This window comes from Musca autumnalis, unplaced genomic scaffold (assembly GCF_047663935.1).
Source record: "Musca autumnalis isolate F117 unplaced genomic scaffold, ASM4766393v1 scaffold_1, whole genome shotgun sequence".
NCBI lineage: Eukaryota > Metazoa > Arthropoda > Insecta > Diptera > Muscidae > Musca > Musca autumnalis.
In genome coordinates this window covers 3,541,738-3,560,789 of record NW_027411644.1, presented here as the reverse complement: position 1 = coordinate 3,560,789, position 19,052 = coordinate 3,541,738, and the positions used below count along the sequence as shown (strand labels likewise).

At 34.1% G+C, this 19,052-nt stretch overlaps 1 protein-coding gene across 4 annotated transcripts in view; it reads left to right on the top strand.

The window, feature by feature from the left end:
- Positions 1–7,166: 7,166 nt before the first annotated feature.
- Positions 7,167–19,052, top strand: part of msps (msps cytoskeleton-associated protein 5) — a 34,247-nt gene continuing 22,361 nt past the window's right edge. For all 4 annotated transcript variants that reach the window (XM_073959654.1, XM_073959643.1, XM_073959632.1 and 1 more), the window contains exon 1: positions 7,167–7,795. The gene's annotated coding sequence lies outside the window, so the exon portion shown is untranslated. The remainder of the gene's footprint in view (positions 7,796–19,052) is intronic.

Below are 19,052 nucleotides of genomic sequence, written 5' to 3'. Positions count from 1 at the left end.
AAAGAAAATCAAATCCAACGAAGAAGAAGAGGAGGAACTTCAGAAACGTCAAGAATGAGAATGGTTTGACGTAACGGAACGAAAGTTAGGTCGTCACTCTCACACAGACTCCCAGAAAATCAACGAAAAATGATAGCCTGAGGCTGCTACTCACGAAGAAATAATAGATATAATAACAATAAAGAAGAATGCGAGATAAAGAGAACAAAAAGAAGACAGGAAGAAACAAAACAAAAAGAATTAAAAGATTAATAGGAATTATCTGTAATAATTATAAATAAAAATACTGGTGCTCAAGTAATGCAGGCGAGATGTCGCTATTTTTTGGCGGCTTTGGTCGAATTTTCTCATCTGAGATTCAATTTTGAACAACTTCTTCACATTAAGTCTGTCTGGTTACTTTCCCAGCAAGAATTGTCCAGCAAGAACTTTCTCAGAGAGTAAGGGGTTTTTATTCTCTTTTGCTAGAAAATTGTAAAAAGTAAACAGACACCTTCCCAGCAAAAACCAGCAAGCAATCAGCTGACTTGCCAAAACAGAACAATTTGTCCGCCAACAAAGGAAGCAAAAACGTTGTATTTTATTAAAAATAAAAAAGAAAATGAAACAAAAAAGTATTTTTCCACTTTACAAATTTGTTCTCCATAAAACAATACAATTAGTCTATGTTATTTCCACAATAAAATTGTTTTTAATGTTCACAAACATAAATCAACAAAAAACTAAAAACGGCTGATTGATTGTTTTCAGGAAGAAGAAGAGCTTGCAAGTGCTTGCTAGAAGAAATTTGTCCAGCAAGAATTTGCAAGCTCTCAGTGAAAGAACTGTCAAAATGTCTCTCTCGAATCGCTCTCTTTTGCTGGTTTTTTGTGTTAACAGACGACTTCCAGCAACAATTGGTACAAATTGTTACAAATTTTAGGGTAACCAGACACAGCTATTGGCAACGATTAAGCACACGCTCAATTTTGTGTTTTCTTTCATATGGCCTGTTCCCGTACTTTATAAAGTGGTAAAAGTCGTAAACGATTTTCATATAAATTTTGTGCACGGGAACGCAAAATGTGTAAAAGTGGTAAAAATTGTAAAAACTTTATAGTTCTGGAACAAAGCTATAAATAAAACTGCACTATGCTTGCTTCTTTAATAGTTATCAGGTTTTACTTGCTAAATCAAGCCAAAATCTGCCAGATTTCCCATACAAAAATAAATCCTCGTATTGGGTGGATTTGTTTTAAATCTGGCTTAAATCCTCGTATACAACTCTATTTTTTAAACATGTTGCAAGAAAATACAAAAAGCATCGGTGAATTGCTATACTAAAAATAATTTAAAATTTAAAAATTTGTAAACAAGGCGGAAAAATTAAATTTGTTTTGATGTACAAAGTTGATTTTAATCAACAAAAGACTAATATTTACGATGTCTAAACGATAAATTAATTCGTTTATTTATTTTAGATGGGAAAATTGCGATAAAATTATTTTTTATTTGCTCTTTAGTCGTAGGTCACACTAGAGTGGTTTCATTGAAACTTTTAGGTATTTATAGATCGAGTTCCTCACTACAGCAAATTTTTGATATCACTGTGAAACTCGACCTTGGAACTCTTGTTTTCATGAAATTGTTTCAATGAAACACTCTAGTGTGACCTTTGACTTATGCTAAGTTTACATTTACGAAATCCACTCGATTTCATCTGTCAATTCCATAGCTAAACCGTCAAATGAAATCTCATCTGAAATCCACTGGATTTCATTTGAGGTTTAACCTATGGATTTGACAGATGAAATCGAGTGGATTTCGTAAATGTAAACATAGCATTAGTTAGCATTAGAAGCATAAGCTCTGTTCCTTTACGTGCCTGAGGTTACCATTTCTTACCATTTTTAACCTGCAAAGTGTTCCTTTACTTTAAAAAGCATACAATTTATATGAGACCAGTTCACCACTTTTACCATTTTTTTGCCACTGTTACCATTTTTAAAAGTAAAGGAACAGACCAATAATGTGCTAACATTTTCAGTATTAAACAATAAATTTGTAATTTGACGTATGTTTTTTGAGACAAATATCAGCTGACTGCCATTTAAATCCTCCAAAATCTATATCTAAATGCAATGAGATTTGTACTGGATTTACTAAATCCAGTCGAGGATTTAAGGCTAGTCTAATGCCAAGTTTACACTAGCGCTCCAAAATCCACTGGATTTCACGAAATTCTGAAATACACCCCGGTGTTTACACTTATTTTTTGTTGATTTCAAACATATCACAATGATCAAGGCACACAATAGGTGTGTACGATAACTTTCCCAGCAATAATTACTCAGTCAGTTCCAGCAACCTCTCTCAGTGAATTTTACTCTCTCAAGCAAGAAAAATTGCAGAAAGTTATCGAACAGCATTTTGCAAAAACTTGCAAGAAAGTCAGCTGTTTCCGAAAATGTATGAAATTTGTTTTTGTTTCTTTTGATATTTTAAACCAAACGGAAAACGGAAAAACATAAATTTTAAAATTGCACTTTACTTATTTAATGCTTTAATCCTATCCACAACGCTTTAGAATCTAAAAAAAATGTGCAATCGTGAAATTTTCTTGGTCGAAAATGTTAACATTTCGATTTGTTTACATTGAACATGTGATTAAAAGTCAGCTGATCAGACTTGCAAATTTTTGCGGGACAAATTTTCCCACAAAACTCTCCAAAAATCTCTCCAAACTCGCTCTCTTTTGCTGGATAATTTTGTTATCGAACAGCATTCAGCAAAAATTTGTACGAATTTGTACAAATTACAATAACACAAAAACACGCACACAATATATTTATTCAGAGAAATAGGAATTTCACAACACAAATGTGTATCAAATAACTTAAATTAATTCTAAAAACAAAAAACATAATTTTTTTAAAACATTTATTTTCACTTTTGTCATCGTTTGAGTATTTTTGTTTTTTTACAACACACACAAACAAACAAAGACATCATAAAACAGTTGCATTTTTTGGTAGTTTATGACAAAAAAAAAACAGGTCTGCTTATAATAGTATGGTGTTTTCGTGCGTTGTTTAGAATAAATGACGCAGCTATCGTCATTTATTTTTGTATGGTAAATGACGCAAAATGTTGCCTGTTTTAGCAAATAAATGACGAAACAGCTCCAAATGATGAAACAGTTGCTAATGTAAATTGGACAAAACAATTTCGCCAAACAGATGCAGGCAAACATGCTGCTAGTTTCTACGTCCCGGTCCACACTAGTATGAATTTCATTAAAAAATTTCATGAAATTAGGCGTTCTTAGCTCGAGTTCCCCACTAAAGCATTTTTATGATTATACTCTACTATGGAACTCGATCTAGAGACGCATAATTTCGTGTCAAAATTTCAGTGAAATTACTGTAGTGAGAGACTTTTCAGATCCATTTTTTTAATGCAAGCTTTTTTATTTGAGTTTATATAATAAAGTTCTTTGTATTCATGTTTTACAAAAATAATAAATGCATTTTATTTATTCTGGGATATTTCGCAATGGCTTGCATTTTTACTGCATCTTTAGATTGATCAAAACCACAATCCGAGGAGTACCTTTAAATTCAATACAAAACACTACATCAAATACTGTGATTTGGATCGAAAATGGATTGCATCCTAGCTGTGAGCATTGGAAGCAAAATTGAGTGCATCCTAGCTGCGCGTTCTCTTGTAAACTTCATAGGTGAATTCATTGAAAAACGGCATTTGTACTGTACACTTGTAGTGATTCAACTGCATCCGCGGATGCAAACTGTTTGCTGGGATACTACCCCAACTTTACAACTACAAAAACAGTTGTAAAATTATGAATGAAAGTCGTCGATTTCTTTTTGTTTTCCGTTCACATATTTTGTTTTCTTCATGATCTTTTGTTTTCAACACATTTCAATTATTACCTCACACATTTTTACAAAAATGTCGAAAATTTGTTAACACGACTGTCTTTGAAAAAATGATGGACAGCTGGAAGACAGCCGACAAATGTATATATTTGATTTATTTGATTTTTTTCATCTTAGTAAATCTGAGTTGTATTTGAAAAAATGATGGACAGCTGGAAGACAGCCGACAAATGTATATATTTGATTTATTTGATTTTTTTTTCATCTTAGTAAATCTGAGTTGTATTTGAAGGCAAACTGTCAAATGTAAAGGCCTGTGCGGCTCGTCGTTCGGACTTGGAGGAGGTTACATTCATTGATATGAAGAAGTCTTTCAGGGAAATAGTTTTTTTTCGGAATGATATATATTTTCCTCAAAAAATATATATCCCTAATGTACATCGAAATAGATGGTCTGTTCCAGTACTGGGCCTGGATTCTTGTTCTATGAAAATTTGAAATGAAAAATATTTCCTTTATAATTTTTTTCATTTGACAGTTTTTTCCTTTATAAAAGTTTTCATTTCACATTTTCATAGAAACAGAATTGAGCCCCTGCAATGCTTGGTTTATCTCTCATCTGGATTTCATTTGACGTTTAACCTATGGAATTGACAGTTGAAATCGAGTGGATTTCGTAAATGTAAACTTAACACAAGAATTAATTTTTACTATTTTTGTCGATAACATAAAGGAAAAAATGTTATTGTAATAAAAAATAGTAGCTTCTTGCAGGTTCTGGAACAGAGCAAGAAATAAATATATAACAGCTATACCTAACTCTCAGCGCGACGTACAAAAATTATTCACCAACCTACCACAACAACGCTCTCTGAGCGCAAGTATTACCCAAATACGTTGAGTCCAAAATCACATTTAAAACGCAAAATCCGCGACCGAAACATACTTAAATGTTTTCATTCGTAAAACAAATAATACAAATGAATTGTATTTCATGTTTTGTTGGGCTTTTGTTTTTTAAATACAAAACACACACACATACGAACAACGTTCTGTCAAAGTAAAAATTTTTCAACTTACAAAAAGTATACGCTTGACGTATTTCGGTAGTTCTCATAGTCGATGGTCAGACTAGCACGATTTCAACATGGCGACGTCAAGTTTATAGGCGAGGGGTATAAAGTAGTGAAACCCATGTACATGGTTTTCTGTGTTTGTTGTGTTGCCTCTTCATGTTATTCGTTGCAAGTTGTTTCTTCCATTTTTTTTCTCAAGCAAACGTTAACAACAAAACAAGCATTTAATTAAATTTAATTAAAAAGATTTAATAAAAACATTTAATTAATGAAATAGTGAAAACTTAACTAATAATATTAATTTAATAAGTAATGTTAATTATTTTGTGTTGTTTTTTAGTTTATTTATGTTTGTTTTGTTTTTATTGGTATGAATGTGAATGGTAAAACGGACACTAAGTCCCGGTCCACACTAGAGTGATTTCATTGAAAAAATTGCATGAAATTATGCGTCTCTAGATAGACCTCCATAGTAGAGTAAAAGCATACGGACGTATATATATATATATATATATATATATATATATATATATATATGTAGGTATGGGCCTAAAATGTCGTATGGAATTTGACAGTAACGTTACAACCCAGTTCAGTCAGCTGTGTATTGCTGTTACCTTTTATTGTTCTACCATGGTAGTTTTTCTCCCAGTTGTCCATCACTTTTTCACAGTAGGGTTGACAAATTTTTGACATTTTTGTAAAAATGTGCGACATAATAATTGAAATGTATTGAAAACAAAAGAACATAAACAAAACAAAATATTTGAACGGAAAACAAAAAGAAATGCATAATTTTACAACTGTTTTTCAGTTGTCAGTAGTGCGATTCTCTAACACATTTTTTGAGTTACCGACAAAAATCGGTAAAATTAAAACGCAAAATTAGCTGTGTTCCTTTACTTACCTGAGGTTACCATTTTAACCATTTGTTACCATTTTTAACCTGCAAAGCGTTCCTTAACCCCGAAAAGTGGCAAAACTGGAAGCAATTTTTAAGAGAGTGAGAGGGGAGAGAGAGCGAAAATGGCTTTCTCTTCTACCACAGGCTACCAGCAAAATTTATGCAGGTAGAAACTGGCAGAACTGATTTTTCGACTTTTGTTTGACGATAGACCGAAGAAAAAGTCGAACACTGACAACACTAAATTAAAAACTGTGAAATAAAAGACGAAAATCGATTTTTTTATGTTTTTTCTGACATTGCTGCCGGATCTACCATTTTTCCGTTCCTTTACTTTTCTGGTAAAAATGTTCATGAGAGAGCAATTTTGAACAATATTGACACTTTTCTCTTTTACCACTCTTACCATTAAAAAAGTAAAGGAACAAAGCTATTATGAATGAATAATTCAAATAAACGTTGGCAACACTCGTGCTACCTGTAGAACTTTACGACTAGTTTTTATTCGTCGCTAAATTACCGAAAAACGTCGGTAATTACCGAAATTATAAGCATTTTAATTTTACCGACAATTGTCGGTAACTCAAAAAATGAGTTAGAGAATCGCACTGCAGGACGCCTACGTCACCCAGGCGAGTTTTGGGTTTTTGACAATCAATACATGAAGTCAACTATCTTGTCATGTGGAAACGCAGGGTTAATCCTGGTCCAAACTAGAGTGATTTTTAATTGAAAAATTTCATAAAATTTGGCGTTCTTAGATCGAGCTTCAAATTTCAAAAAATTACTTTAGTATGTAGGTTTTTGAAATTACTGTAGTGGGGAACTCGAGCTAAGGACGCCTAATTTCATGAAATTATTGCATAAAAATCGAATTTGTGTGGACCGGGATTTAGATCGAATTCCCCGATAGTCCGTGTTTAGACACACAAATTGCTCGGGAAAGTAAATTCAGTTTTTAGGCAATAGGGGATAGGAAAGAGTATTGAGGAGCTCTTTCCCAAAAAAATCAATTTACTTTCCCGAAAAATTTGTGTGTCTAAACACAGACATACAACAATTTCATGATATTACTCTACTATGTCCCGGTTCACACTAGAGCGATTTCACTGAACAAATTTCATGAAATTAGGCGTTTTTATACGCAAAGGAATTGACAATTGAAGCCCAGTGGGTTTGTTAAATCCGGTTATATAAAAACGTACCGAGCGGTTAAATGGCTGTCCAACAATCACCAAATATGGCATCGACATTTTACAAATGCTGTCATTCTAAAGTGATTGTCTTTCACAAGCAACGCTCGGCGAAGTGCTTCTCTGCAAACCTTAAGACTTCAACGTGTTGCTGTGTGACCTAATAATAGTACTAACCACCAAATTCGACGAATTGCCAAGCAGTTCTATTGATTCATTTTCAGCTGCTGTGTTTTAGTCCAGTTATTTCAGTTTAAAGAAAAGTTTTAGCAGAAAAATTGTCAAGAATTAAGATTTTTGATATATACTAAGGAGTCAACTATTATTGTTTTGTTTGTATTATTTTCAACAAACCCTCGGTTCATCGTTGTTTTTTTCTATTGTTACTTTTGCCTATGGCTCGTCCTCATTTTCTGTGTATGTGAAAAATCGAAGTCTCGAATGTCGTTTGTTACGCGTCTGTGAAAAAAGTGGCAAATAAATTTGTTAAATTTCCTAGAAAATACATAATTTTGCAAAAGAAATTCTTGGATTCAAACAAAAAGACTTCTGAGCATCTAATTTGTTTTAAAATAATCAAAAATTCTACGATACATACGAGTGGAAAACTCTGGTGGGTGTAGCTCGATTTGCTTTAGCAGACTCGGAACAACAAAATTGCATTGCATAGTATTGGAGGATATTTTTTGTAGACCCGAAAACTAAGCAGTTGAAGTTTGTTGTGTGTGGAAACATAAAACGGTAAGTCGACTTCATTTTGTTTTTCATTTGCTCATTTGCCAATAATTGCACTACATAAAGTTGTTTTGTTGTATGATGACGAACGATTGCTCACATACCATATTTAATTAATGTTTGTAATGCGTGTATCAACAAAAAAGACATTTGCTTGCGGAAGATGACTTTGTCAACATTCGTCATAAGCTTTGACCATAATAAATACCAAACAATAATAGCTTTTTTCCGTTAAATTTCGATACTTGTTTGGCGTGTTGTGATTTTTCCGAAGAGAGAGAGAGAGTTACTCTCTTTTGTCAAAGAGCGCGTTTCATAAATGGGCATATAAAAAAAGTAAATAGTCCAATAGTGTGAGGTAAAATACAAAACTTACATACATATTTACATATATTTTTTTTTATTAAAATAGTAGATATTATAAAAGGAGTATGCCAAATTCTAAAGATGTCATCGCACCCTTTTTGATAGTGAGTTTTGATATTTGAATTATTTGCTTTGGAAATTAAATACAAAAAATCTAATTAGATTTTTTTACGCTACCAACACGAAGCCGGACAAAGCCTAGTATTGGCGCGTATTCTTGATTTAAGGACGTAAAAACTTGTGTTACAGTCAACGCACTTTGCACCAGGGATGCCAGCTGTTCCGAGGTAAAAATCGCTACAGACAAGTGATCTGTAATGGTAAAACCGGCAAAAGTAGTAAAAGTTGAAAACTGCTCCCATATGAATTGTATTGTGTCTGAAGTAAAGGAACGCTTTTCGAGTAAAAAGTTGTAAAACTTGAAGATTCTTGAACGTAAAGGAACAGGGCTAAGTTGTGTTAAAAACCAGCAGAAATTCCCACTGTAGTATTTTTGTTACACAGAAAGATAGAAAATTAAAAAATCGCACATACATTTTTTAATCAATTTCTTCAATAAAATTCTATATTATTGAACACGATCCACAGTCTAAATGTATGAATATTCACTCGCTGCACACTATACTCTTTATACCCTACACCACACTGTGGTAAAGGGCTGTTTACACCATCTATCAATGTCATATGAGCTGTCATTTCTTTCACCCATTCGACATTCTCCATGTTTGTCAAAATTGACGTCATCCATACAACTTTCAATTTGTGCGTTCATACCTACAAGTGTTATTTTCGTATGACATAACCTATAAATATAAAAACAGCTGTTTTTGTCATTGTTTACATTTATTGTTGAGTTACAAATTTGCCAAAATTTTTAATTTTGGTTGGAAAATGAATATCTAGCATGTTTTTTGTGGTAGAATAGGTTTTTGGGGTTATAGAGGCATTCATGTTTTGCCACAAAGCAATAATTTCCAACACTGCTCCTTACGACCAATCGATCTAAAGATAACATTATAAACACCCTTTATTTACTTTTCTAAATACTTAATTATACATAACTTTCCATTTTCTTTTTTAAAAGATATTGTTTTTCAATTTTTTTTTTGAGAATGCCAGAAAACTGCTGATAAATTTATGTTTACATACGAGAATGCCGTATCAAATAGAGCGCTCCCTAAATGAAAAATTTACATATGAGTTGCCAAATCATTTTGATAGATGAAAATTTTCATAGTGGTCACACTATGTGTACAACATTCGCAGGTAGAAAATTTGACATCTCATACGACATTGATAGATGGTGTAAACAACCCTTAAGGGGTATTATGTCTTTGTGCATTTGTATGTAACATACAAAAGGAAACGAAATAGACCCATAGTTCCTTTTGGGTATATACATATAATCACTTTCTGAGTCGATTTATGCATGTCCGTCCGTCTGTCCATGTATTTTTGTTCGCAACGTACAGGTCACATTTTTTGTCCGATTCAGCTGAAAATTGGGAAATACAATTTTTTTGGTCATAGGAAGAACGCTATTGCTTTTGGTGAAAATAGGTTCAGATTTGGATATAGCTCTCATATATACAGCTGCGGGAAAAATAATAGCACCGTGGCCTATATTCGTATTTCTAGTCTATTTTCTCTACTATTATCCAGCGAAAAGTTTGCCTCCAAAGAGGCAGTTAAATGATATGTACATGTGATTTGGAAGTGCATCAAATTATGCATTTTCACTCATGATTTTTACAAGGGAGTGACCCCGGAAAGAGGCACTCCATTGCACCGCATTTTAACTGAACCTTTGGCACTGCATTTTAACTGACCCTTTGGCATTGCATTTTAACTGACCCTTTGGGGTAGAATAGGAGGCAGTCCAGAGCACGTGTTTTGAATAACAAAATCAAACGCATTTATTATTTTTGTAAAACAAACATATTAATAACTTTATTGCGTAAATTAACACAAATTATGAAAATTCTCTATTGAATTCAATCGCAAACATGTGTGTTTCCTCCGCTCTTCATTTAATCCAAGCTTAAGTGCTTTTGCTTATCAAAATTGTCTTCCCATCACTAGTTAAGATTTCGACATGTACTCCAACAGCACTCCATTGGGAAATTTTCTTCTCGTGAGTTACCGGAAAAATATTCACAAATTAAATATTATTTAGTTTGTATTAACAAATGTTTGGAAATGTTAACACGATTATCTCTTTTTGGAAATGTATTCCGCAGCCTATAGAGATGTACAAACTGATAATAAAATGTAGTGAATGGAGTGCACGACTCCGTTTGCACTGCATCCGGATGCTGTTAAATTGGAATTGGAGTTCCTTTTTCACGACTCCGTTGAATTGCATCCGGAAAATGTGACAAATGGATGTGATTCTTTGGATTGCATCCAAATGCGGTTAAAATGTGAGGAATAGAGTGCCTATTTCACGACTCCGTTTGAACTGCATAAAAACATACCGTGAAAGAAGTAGTCTACATTAGACTACTTCCAATTTATTTTGCTGGGTACCTTATTGAATGAAGCGGTTCAGTGCATTTAGGAAAAGTGCACTCTGCGTAATTATACCCTACACCACTATGTGGGGAGGGTATTATAAGTTGGTTTTGGCCAAAAAGTTTGTAACGCATCGAAATAATGGTCGTAGACCCATACTTATATATACCAAAATGAATGTCTCGACGAGCTGAGTCGATCTGGCTATGTGTGTCCGTCCGTCCGTCCGTCCGTCCGTCTGTCCGTCTGTCCATCTAAACCTTGTAATCACGCTACAGGTCGCAATTTTGATCGGATCGTCACGAAATTTTGGATGTTGGTGGGGGTCCCGGAGGGGAAGAAGCCTATTGATTTTGGTGATGGTCGGATAATATTTAGGGTCGGAAAGGGCCAAAAACTTAGGTGGATAAAATGACAACGTTTTTTTCCAAAGCGAATATCTCAGCTTCTATATGGGGTATACCAAAAGCAAAACCTAACAATGAAAGCAGAAAATATCACCTTTCTAATGATGTAAAATAGGTGCTCGTAGGTGATCAAACAACGAAGATATCACAATAGTTGCAAATAAAACCCCAATTTTCATTTTTGCGATTTTAATTATATTGACAAATATCACAGCTTTGGTTGAAAAATTTCCAAAAGCAAGGCCTGACTATGAAAGTAGTCCCGTCCCGTCTTTACAACGATGCAAACTAGGTCGGCGTAGGTAACCAAATAACGGAGATATCGCAATAGTCGGTAATACATCCCATTTTTCTATTTTTTTCGAAATCACTCTACAGGTCGCAATTTTGATCGGATCGTCACGAAAATTTGAGGGTTAATGGGGGTCTCACAGATGCAGATGCCTATTGATTTTGGTGATGGTCGGATAATATTTAGGGGTCGGAAAGGGCAAACACTTATTTGGAGAAAAGTCAACATTTTATTTCAAAGCCAATATCTCTGTTTCTTTAAGAGGTATATCAAAAGCAAAACATGGCAGGGAAAGAAGAAAATATCGCCTTTACAATGATGTAAAGTAGGTTGTCGTAGGTGGTCAAATAGCAGAGATATGGCAAAAGTGGGTAATGCATCCCATTTTCCGATTTTTTTGTAATCACGCTACAGGTCGCAATTTTGATCGGATCGTCACGAAATTTTGGTGGTTAATGGGGGTCCCAAAGAGAAAGAAGCCTATTGATTTTGATGATGGTCGAATAATATTCAGGGGTCGGATTGGGCAAACACTTATTTGGAAAAAGGTGAACGTTTTATTTCAAAGCCAATATATCTGTTTATTTAAGAGGTATATCAAAAGCAAAACCTGGTAAGGAAAGTAGAAAATATCACCTTTACAACGGTGTAAAGTAGGTTGTCGTAGCTGTTCAAACGACAGAGATATCGCAATAGTCGGTAATGCATCCCATTTTCCGATTTGTTTGTAATCACGCTACAGGTCGCAATTTTGATCGGATCGTCACGCATCCCACAGAGGAAGAAGCCTATTTAGTTTGGTGATGGTCGGATAATATTCAGGAGTCGGAATAAGCGAAAAGCTTATTTGGAGAAAAGTCAACGTTTTTTTCTAATATCTCCGCTTCTGGTTGGAGTATTCCAAAAGGAATACCCGTCAATGGAAGAAGAAAAGATCTCGTTTATATTGATGCAAAGTATGTTGGCGTAAATGAGCAAACCGAGATATTTGCAAAATTCAGTAATACATATACCCAATTTTTCCATTTTTTGTAATCACGCTACAGATTGGAATTTTGACCGGATAGTGACGAAATTTTGGGTGTAGATGGGAGCCCCACAGAGGAAGAAGCCTATTGATTTTGGTTATAGTCGGATAATATTTAGGGGTAGGAATGGGGAAAAACTCATTTGGAGACAAATTCAAAGTTTTATTCTTTGTGAATATATCGGCTTCTAGTAGGTGTATTCCAACGACAAAGACTGTCAATGGAAGAAGAAAATATTACCTTTACCTGGTGTAAAGCAGGTTGGTGAAGGTGGTCAAACAAGGGAGATACCACAATAGTCGGTAATGCATCCAATTCTTCCATTTTTTGCAATCAAGCTACAGGTCGTAATTTTGATCGGATGGTCACGAAATTTTGGTTGCTTATGGGGGTCCCAGAGAGAAAGATGCATATTATATTTGGTGGTAGTCGGATTATATTCCCTAAAAGAAATGTTTACCAGTGAAAAGCTTATGCACAGGGGTAGTGGTGTAGGGTATCACATGGTCGGCCTCGTCCCGACTATAGCCTTTGCTCACTTGTTTTAAATTAAAGAAATGAAAGCAAAATGCCTAAAATACCTACTAAATTTTTTGCCGGTAAAAATAATAGCACTATTTCTTAAATCAGGGTCTCTGATGAATGTATTGGTGTAAATAATAGGTTTGTCCTTGTACTTTCTCAGTAAATATTACTCAGTAACTTCTTTTTTGAGAGTAAAGCATTTTATACTCTTTCAAAGGAAAAAATTAAAAAAGTAAAAATACAACATTCAGTAAAAATTTTCAATTTGATTAATATTTACGATTATAATAGTTGTGCCTTTTTCTTTTTCAGTAATAATTATTCAGTAACTTGTTTTCAGAGAGTAAGAGAGATTTTACTCTTTGATACGAAAATAGAGAAAAAAAAGTAAAAAGTCAGCATTTAGTAAACTTTAGCAAGATAACAGTTGATGACCAAAACAAAAAAATTGGCGCCAACGCATGAAAGAAAAACTAACTCCAAAGCAATGAAAAAGTTCTTCAATTTTCAGCAAAATAAATAAAAAATAATTAATACATTAATAAAATGATTAATTAGTCAGACAGGACAATGTTGATAAAAATAAGTGGAAAACCGCTAAATATTAATATCACACAAGTCTATGCTCCCACTGGAGATGCAAATATGAATGATGTTGAAGAATTTTATAGTGATATAGCGCAGTTATTAAAGATGACAAAAAAAAACATGAAATAACAATAATACAAGGAGACTTTAATGCCAAGGTCGGAAACCAAGAATTTAAAAATATTACGGGAAAATATGGCCTAGGCGAACGAAATGATAGAGGGAATAGGCTAGTGCAATTCTGTCAGGAATATTGTATGAAAGTGAGCAATACGTGTTTTTCCCTACATCCCAGACGATTATACACCTGGAAATCCCCACAGGACAATGAAAACCAAATTGCGAGAAACCAAATAGACTACATACTAATAAATAAAAGATATTTCTCCAGTGTTACAAAATGTTCGACATATCCTGGAGCAGATGTGCCGTCGGACCACAACTTACTCGTCGCAAATATACGAATTAAACTTGCATCGAATCGGACCAAACTGCCTCAAAATAAACTGAATATAGAAAAACTTAAAGACTCGGCAATTAAAAACGAGCTACAAAACAATATTAATAGACAATTACAACAGTTGAATGAAGAAAATGTGCACACATTGTGGAACAAGGTGAAAGATGTTATAAACACGACTGCAAAGAACATTCTGGGAAAGAGAACACCATCAAGAACAGAAGAATGGATTACCGACGAGATTCGAGAACTATGGAATGAACGAAGCAAGTACAAAAATAAAAATTATGAAAAATACTGGGAGATAAACAGGGAAATACGATCCGCGACCCGATCAGCCAAAAATGCTCTATTGAATGCCAAATGCCAGGAAATTGAATTCTTACAAAGTATACATGATGATTTCAACCTCCACAAGAAACTAAAGGAATCCGTCGGTGTATATAGAAAGAAAATATCTAATCCAGTGTTAATTAACGAAAACAATGAAGCTGTCTTTGACTTGGATGGAAAGAAGCAGATATGGGAGGAATACATTACCAAACTTTTTACTGATAACGAACGATCACCTTATGGAGAGGTTTTGCAAATTTCAAGAAGGGGAACACCTATAACACGGAACGAAGTTGAATGCGCTATAAAATCCTTGAAAGATAAAAAGGCTACAGGACCGGACGAAATCCCAACAGAATTGCTAAAGCTTATTGATTCCAATAACGTAAAACTATTAATCAACCTTTTTAACCACATATATAACACTGGAAACTATCCAGAAGAATGGCTCAAATCCACCTTCATCGCAATTCCCAAGATAAATAATGCAAAGAAATGCAGTGACTTCAGACTCATTAGTTTAATGAGTCATGCTTTGAAGATATTTCTAAAAATAATTCATAGCAGAATATATACTACATGTGAAGCACACATGGGAAATACCCAATTTGGGTTTAAAGAAGGAATGGGCACAAGAGAAGCATTATACTGCATTCAAGTTGTAACACAGAAATGTAGAGATGCCCAGAAGGATGTGTTCATGTGTTTTATTGACTATGAAAAGGAATTCGACACCGTCAAACATGACAAATTGATAGAAATCTTGAATACTATTGGAATACCAGAAAACGAACTCCAGTGCATTAAAAGTCTTTATTGGAATCAGTCGGCACGAATTGACGTAAGTGGAGAACCCACAAAAGAAATTGCCATATCAAGGGGTGTTAGACAGGGATTCCTTTTATCTCCCCTGTTATTCAACGTGTATTCAGAAAAAATATTCCAAGAAACACTCGAAGGAGAAAACATCGGAATCAGAATTCATGGGAAACTAATCAACAATATAAGGTATGCGGACGATGCTACGTTACTGGCAGGCAGCATATCCGGTCTACAAAAACTAGTAGAGAAACTGGCACGTGTAAGTGAGAAATATGGTCTTAAAATCAACATGAAGAAGACGAAGTATATGATCATTAGCAGAAAAAATCCCCATGCTGAGGTGAACTTAAAAGTACAAGGTACACAAATAGAAAGAGTGAGAACCTTTAAATATCTTGGGATGTTAATAAACGACAAATGGGATCCCTCGAAAGAAATAAAAAGTCGAATAGAGATGGCGCGAGATGCTTTCTGTAAATATAGTAAAACCCTGAAAAGTCATGACATAAATATAACAACAAAAATACGTTTCATAAAATGTTATGTTTGGTCGGTGCTGTTATATGGAACAGAAGTTTGGACGCTCAAATCCTCTGATGAAAGAAAATTGGAATCCTTTGAAATATGGATTTACCGGCGAGTACTGAAAATACCATGGACTGCGAAAATTTCTAATGACGAAGTACTAAGAAGGATGAATATAAGCCGGCAATTAATAACAACTATAAAAAGGCGCAAAATAGCGTATCTGGGACATGTATTAAGGAACAACAAATACATAATTTTACAAGCAATTCTGAAGGGAAAAATTGAAGGAAGGCCAGCTAGAGGAAGGAAACATCCTGGCTCAAAAATATCATGGACTGGACAGGTTATACCAACGAAACCGACCTGCTGAATGCTGCAAAACACAGAGAGCTGACAACCATTATACAATATGATAATAATTAAAATGCGATAAATATTAAAAAAAGATGTATTGTACGATCACTTATATCCGGATAACGGATGAGTAAATAAAGAAGAAGAAGAATATAGCTGAATTGTCATATTTATAGTATTTTTCCACAAAAATAAGAGCAGCTGACCATTAGCAGATGATTAAAAAAACAGCTGATCGAACTTGCTAAATGTTGCTGGGAAAAATTCTTTCAGTAACTTTTAGCAATTCCTCAGCAAACAACTGTCAAAATTGTTCTCTCACTTCGCTCTCTTTTACTGAACTTTTGTGTAAAAAGACAGCATTTAGTAACATTTCGTAATAATTATTACAAATTATCACGTAAAAAGACACACCTAATATTTGAATATTTTAAACTTTTGACAACTGCTTAAAGGTACAAAATGTTACTGAACAAAATTCCTTCAGTAAAAATTATAAGTTCTCAGTAATACAAATTTCAAAACAAGTTTCTCTTTTACTGAACATTTGTGTAAAAAAACAACATTCACTAACAATTTGTAATAATTATTACAAATTATCGAGTACGCAGACACACTTATTGATTGATTTCATATAAAACGTTAATAAATGAATACTTGACATTCAAATATTAAATGTAATATAATTTATTAACAATAACAATAACATAGTTTTTTGAAGATATTTTCCAAAAATGTTGTGAAAAATACTAGACCATTTGTTTTGTTTATCGTATTTTAATCGGATCTATAATTCCAGATCATTTTCTGTTGGCCTATGTCATAAAAACTGAATAGGACACACCATTACCTTAACTTAATAGCCCTTGAATCATTTCGCAGCTCACAATGTCTCGTATTTATCGACATTATCCTAGGTCTCATTGTCCTGAAATTTAATAAAAATCACGCTTTCTATTCCCTGTTGAATTATAATTTCTATTTTGTGACTATTTTAAAAAAAATAGTTAGATCCAAAGACGTTTTATACTTCAGTTTTGCATCCATACCAAAATGGGTGTGTGTAATCTTACTGATACACCAAATCCTCCAAGCCTGGATTTTTTTGAAAGTGAGAAATAAGTTATAACCAGAATTTATGGGTCTTCCGCCGTCGTTTATGAGAACCTACTCTGAACTATAAAATAATTTTTACGCCCCATTCCCGAAGATATTTATGTAGTTAATTCGTAGGCAGGATTACATGACATTTTATAAAAGTTATTATTTTCGTTGTAGCATGCAGTCAAGATAAGATTGAACGCTTTCATGGAACATACCGGTGCAAATATGTTCTATGGACTGTTCCCTAAAATTGACCATGCAAAACTTTATTTCCATGGCCTTATTGGAGCAAGGTTGATCTTAAATATATCTCCCCTCGCCTTTCCAAATAATAGTTTCAATTATTTTATTTTTTTGAGGGTTTTCGACATGTGCTGCATGTCAAAAACAACAATCGGCAGAAGATGATGTAGAAACGTTCAAAAACCACGTTTTGGAGGTGTCTCATTGAGAGTGGAAAAAGTGTTTCAACATGTAGTTTGAGCACATACACTTACCTAGATGGCTTTTATATTAAACAGAACGTCTTGTTCCATAAGCCGAACTAAGAATAGATTTCCAAACGCACCGATCTTTTGCTTTACTTCTCCAATTTTGGATGCAATGTTTTGTGATATCTTCTTCAACTTGGTATTTTCATCGGAGTTTTGGCCTCCCATTGGGGCGTATACCGTCGAGTGGCTCGTATTCAAATGCCTTTTTGGCGAGGGCATCTTTATTCATCCTGTTGACATGACCAAGCCAACACAATCGTTGTAGTTTGATACGTTTTACTATACATATCGATGTCGGTCGGCTGGTATAGCTCGTGGTTCATACGACGTCGGTATTCACTGTCAACGCATATTGGTCCATAAATCTTTCGAAGAATTTTTCTCTCAAACAAACCAAGTTCTGCCTCATCTGCTTTCGCATGTACCCATACTTCAGATTCATATATAAGTTCGGGTAGTATCAGTGTCTGGTAGAGTGTAAGTTTTGTTTGACGAGAGGTGGTTTTGCTTTTAAACTGTTTACTTAGGCCAAAGTAGCTTCTGTCGGCCGATATTATTCTTCTTTTGATTTCAAAACTAATGTTGTTCGTTTTATTTATGGCGGTGCCGGGGCAAATAAAGTCATTTACTACCTCAAAATTGTAGTTCTGAACATCAACAGTTGGTCCGAGTCTACTGGACGTCTTGCGTGTTGATACCATAAACTTTGTCTCATCGCCGTTGACTGCCAGACCCAGACAGACTCTTTTTAAATTTTCGCAAAGGTGGCTGTTACGGATCGAGTTTATCGACCTATTACAGTGTTGGTCACACAATTAGCACACCCCACTACCAACATATATTTTGCCTAAAAAGACCTTCAAAAGTAGTTGTATTTAATAAAGTATTTGTACTAATATATTCTCAGTAGTATGCTTAAAGAATACAACGCAATACAGAAACTGAAATATAACTGCCAATTTGAATAACCTCCAAAAATGTAAAAAATGTCCTAAATTCACTGGACACGTAATTAGCACACCTTAAAAGAATCACTAATATTGTGAATAGTTTCAATATTTTCGTCCATATTCAGTTTTAAATCCCTTTCGTTTGGGAATAAGTTCCAGTCTGCTAGTTATACTCTCCACCAGTCTCCGAAATTTTAGTGTCAGAAGGGAATTATATGGGGTACACCTTGGGTCCGTACGACTGATGGAAATTTCAGTTTTTTAGTGTTTTTTTTTTATCGATTTTTTCAAATGTAAACAAATTCATTAAGGCAAGTAAGTCATAGAAACATCAAATAAAACATCATATTCTTGTTAATCTTTGAAAATTTGCGAATAGTGGGATGTACCCACCAGCAGAGTGCATCTGTAAAGTCCGTTTGACACAATAATTTTCATTCTTCTTCTTTATTTGCGCATCCGTGTTTCGGATATATGCGATCATATAATAATTACAGA